This window comes from Miscanthus floridulus, chromosome 19, assembly GCF_019320115.1.
Source record: "Miscanthus floridulus cultivar M001 chromosome 19, ASM1932011v1, whole genome shotgun sequence".
NCBI lineage: Eukaryota > Viridiplantae > Streptophyta > Magnoliopsida > Poales > Poaceae > Miscanthus > Miscanthus floridulus.
This window is the reverse complement of record NC_089598.1, coordinates 62,539,106-62,543,189: the sequence shown is the minus strand read 5'-3', so window position 1 is coordinate 62,543,189 and position 4,084 is coordinate 62,539,106.

The window sequence follows — 4,084 nt, the reverse complement described above, 5'->3', positions numbered from 1 at the left end:
TCGCACTAGAATCACTCACTCACTCGATCGGATGATCACTATCAATCTCAAGTGAGTTAGAGGGCTCCCAAGCACTCCCCAAGCATGGACACTTAGTCCCAAGGGTGCTCAACTAGACAAATGCCCGAGCTCTACCTCTATTTGTATCCCCTAAGCCACATAGAGCCGTTGGAGCAAAGATCCCTTTTCTATGAGGGCAGCAGACACGGTTGCAGTGGCACCACCCTAACCACCTAGTCAGCCACCCGAATCACCCCCTCTCTAAATTTTTATGGTGGTGCACCGCCATCACCATGGCGATGACCATGGCGGTGACTAGCCCTGCCTCCTTCCTCTCGGCTCAAAAGGGGCAATGCCCACAGTGGTGGCACCAGATAGGTGAGGGTGGTGCACCACCCTAGGCACGGTGGTCCACACTGCTACTGGTAGTGCTAGCAACTGCACTAGCTCTTCTTGGCCTCCCAGCCAGTCATCGCCATAGAGGTGACGATGCATCAGATAGGGGGGTGCCACCCAGGCAGCACCCCGAGCCTAGTTTTGCCTCCTCTTCTTTGCCTTTTGCACCACCTTTTCAAATGTGCTAACACCACCAACTGGTCACCACCTTGTGCACATGTGTTAGCTTTTCACAAACATTTTACAAAGGATTAGTCACTCAAATCACCAAGCCACTCGATCCTAGCAACGATGCAAAGTTAGATGACTCGAGTGCACTAGATGACTGATATGCAAATAAGTTTGCCCCTCTTGATAGTATGGCCATCTATCCTAAACCTGGTCATAAACTTTTCTACACACCTATGACTAGTGAAATGAAATGCCCTAGGTTATACCTTTGCCTTGCGCATTCCATTCCATCTCCTTCGATGTCAATGCAACACATGCACCAACTAATCACCAAATGATATGATCTACTTCATATCATCATGCGTCCATGTTGCTTCATCGATCTTAACCTCACTTGCTTTTCACCATTGCCTTTGTCCATCGGCGCCAAGTCTTGCTCAAGCTTTAGCACCACACGGTCCATCGCTGCAAAGCCTCTAACTTGCCCTTCATGCTTGCAACCGGTCTATCAAGCCAAGTCTTGTCTTGATCTTCTCCACCTTAGTCCCATGACTCCATGTCATGTCTCATATGCAATGAGCTCCTTCATCGCATGTGTGAGCTTTGCACCAAGTTCAAACCATCTAACCTTCATAGCATGTATTGCTCACACGCATGTACTTATAGACTAATCACCTGTGTATCTCACTTAGACACATTATTCCACCTAAGGTTGTCACTCAATTACCAAAACCAAACAAGGACCTTTCACCATTGCTAGTTTAGCCAGATCGATATAGCCAACACCCATGCCATATCATCTTTGGCATCAAAGACACTATTCTGTGACCTGATCATTGACGTCTCCATAGACACGGACTTCAAGACCATGGAGGACAAGCTCTTCGCCGATCCTTCCATCAAGGACAAAATTGTGGCGATGAAGGGTGACTAGAGCCGCTTAACGGTGGCAGTCAATCGTCTATAGACGAAGAAGATTGAATTGAGTGGCTCTAATGGCAGCAAGAACAAGGAGATCGGCGTCGAACCACCACCCATGGCCTTCGAACCCACCCACAAGCTATGTTTTCCACGCTACTACGGCACAACCGATTTGGTGGTATAGTTATTTCACGCCCATTGCACACTGTACGATGAGAAGGTGTGGCTCGTCTCCTTCTACATGGAGGGTGCAACCTAGGAGTTTGTCGATGGGGCGTAATGCCGTTTTGGCCCCTTGGTGTGTTGCAACTCCCTCGGCGCCTTCATGAAGCTTCGTCGCACTGGCACCATGGAGGAGTACCAAGCGTAATTCCTTCCCATGTTGGCCCTCTATAGGAACATCATGGGGCAGCAACATATCGTAATCTTCACCGCTGGCCTCCACAACCCATGATAGATTGATGTGGAACTCTCAAGCATCCCCACGCTCGCCACCTAGGGCATGGATCACCACCCCACTGGCTCCTAGGCGAACAAAATTTGCTTGAATTGCTAGAAAACTAATTCACCATGGACCATTACAAGTCCTGCTCGATGAAGGGCCTATACCTTATGGTTTGTTGGTGAAGCCCCTATCGATGGTGTCATTGAGGACTTGGCCTCTAGCGACAACGTCGATATCTCCCTCTATGCCCTCATTGGGACCCAAATAGTCAACACTATGCACCTCGCCTTTGTCACATTGGCGCACCAGTGGATTCCTATCCATCCACTCCATCTCCATAGACATGGCTTGTCGCATCGGCCTCAACTTGGAGCCCTGACCAGGTCTCATAGTGGGGGTAAGCCAATGCTGATCGGGTGCTCTCATCCAAGGTCTACATCAGTGTTCCTATCTACATTAGCATTGAGGAGTTCTACATCGACCTGTTCATGCTCCCTCTCCATGACTATGAGCTTGTCTTAGGATGCCACTGGCTCAAGACCCTAGGTCCCATCCTATGGGATTTGGAGCGCCGATACATGATATTTTAGTGCCATGACCACCACGTCCAATGGATAGGCACCGACGCTTCATGCGGGACCACCTTCATGCCCTGAACTAATGGATTTGCTGTAATTGCTTCTTGCATAGTTTAGCGACATCTTCAGCAACCCATCTGGCTTACTGCTGTCATACACCTAGGATCACCAGATCCATCTCCTTACAAGCACAACTTCGATTGTGGTCCACCCGTAATGCTACCTATAGCTATTCAAGGATGAGCTCGAGCGGCAGTGCGCCGACATGCTCCACCAGGGCATCATTTTAACAGAACCGCCCAATTTATACAAGATCAAGTATGGCTGTCCCTGTTTAACATGTTGACGCACACATACTTTCACTTATATAAACTCGATAATTCGCCGAGTGTCACGAAGGACCTCGGTAAATCCACATCACAACCAAGATCACACGATTAAGTAAATACACATCATATACATAGAGTTACAGCGGAAATAATATTACAAATGAGTTCATGAATAATAGTACAAGTTTGGGTTTCAAAACCGGTTAAGGCAAAACAACATAGCTTTCAAATGATTACATTAATATAAGTTCCAAATACATTGCTAGCATAAGTGACATCCTCTGACAAAAGCATATAGATGAGAAATAATTATAGTCACCGAGCCCACCGGCGATTAGCCACCATCTTCAGTAGGCCAAAAACTTCACCTGCAACATGGTGGGATAAAACCTAAGTACTCGAATGTACTCAGCTAGACTTACCCATCATAAACTAGAAATAAAATGACTCCAAGGATCAAGCAAGGCTTCATAAGTGGAGCTAGCTTGACAACATTTTGCATAAAAAGCCACTAATTCAGCTATATATTTTATAATTTGATCATCAAGTTAATTATAGCTATTCATCTCTAGATTAGCAACTAACCTAAGCCAAACATGTGGTATCATTTAGTAGCATAACAATAGTAACCATAGCCAGTGTAATAATTCCATGTTCATAATAACCATCATATTCCATATCCAATTACTACGATGCTGGGACTAGTCGAGTTTCTCACTATCTGGGAGAGATGGCGATTCAAATCGATTTCAACTAGCTGGAAATTTATTCCTAACACAAACCCAGACATACCTGTGCCAAGGTAGTCTTAGGTCACCTTTGGTACAACTCAAGTCCACATTTTGTGGGTTCAATCAGTGCCGCACAATCAGAGATGACCAGCTGCCAGGACGTTCAGGACTACCCTACCCTTGGGCTCATGTTTGGCTCCTTACACATCCTTACTACCATCCATAGTGCACACTCTTATAGAACGGGGCCCAGCCTAAGTTGAGCTACTCAGCTTCATAGTCAGAAGGAGTTATCCGGCCAGCTAATTGAGAGGCATGCGTTCAATCTCGGCAGAAGCACCAACAACAACATGCTCCTTAATCGACATAGATGGAATAAAACATGCACACAAGACCTCCATGTCCTGCTGCCTCTCAATCACCAGATCCCGTCCGGTCTCCATTTATTCGTCATCACATGGTTATTTTCCACAATAGCAAATATAGCCAACCGTGCTTTGGTATCCACCTATA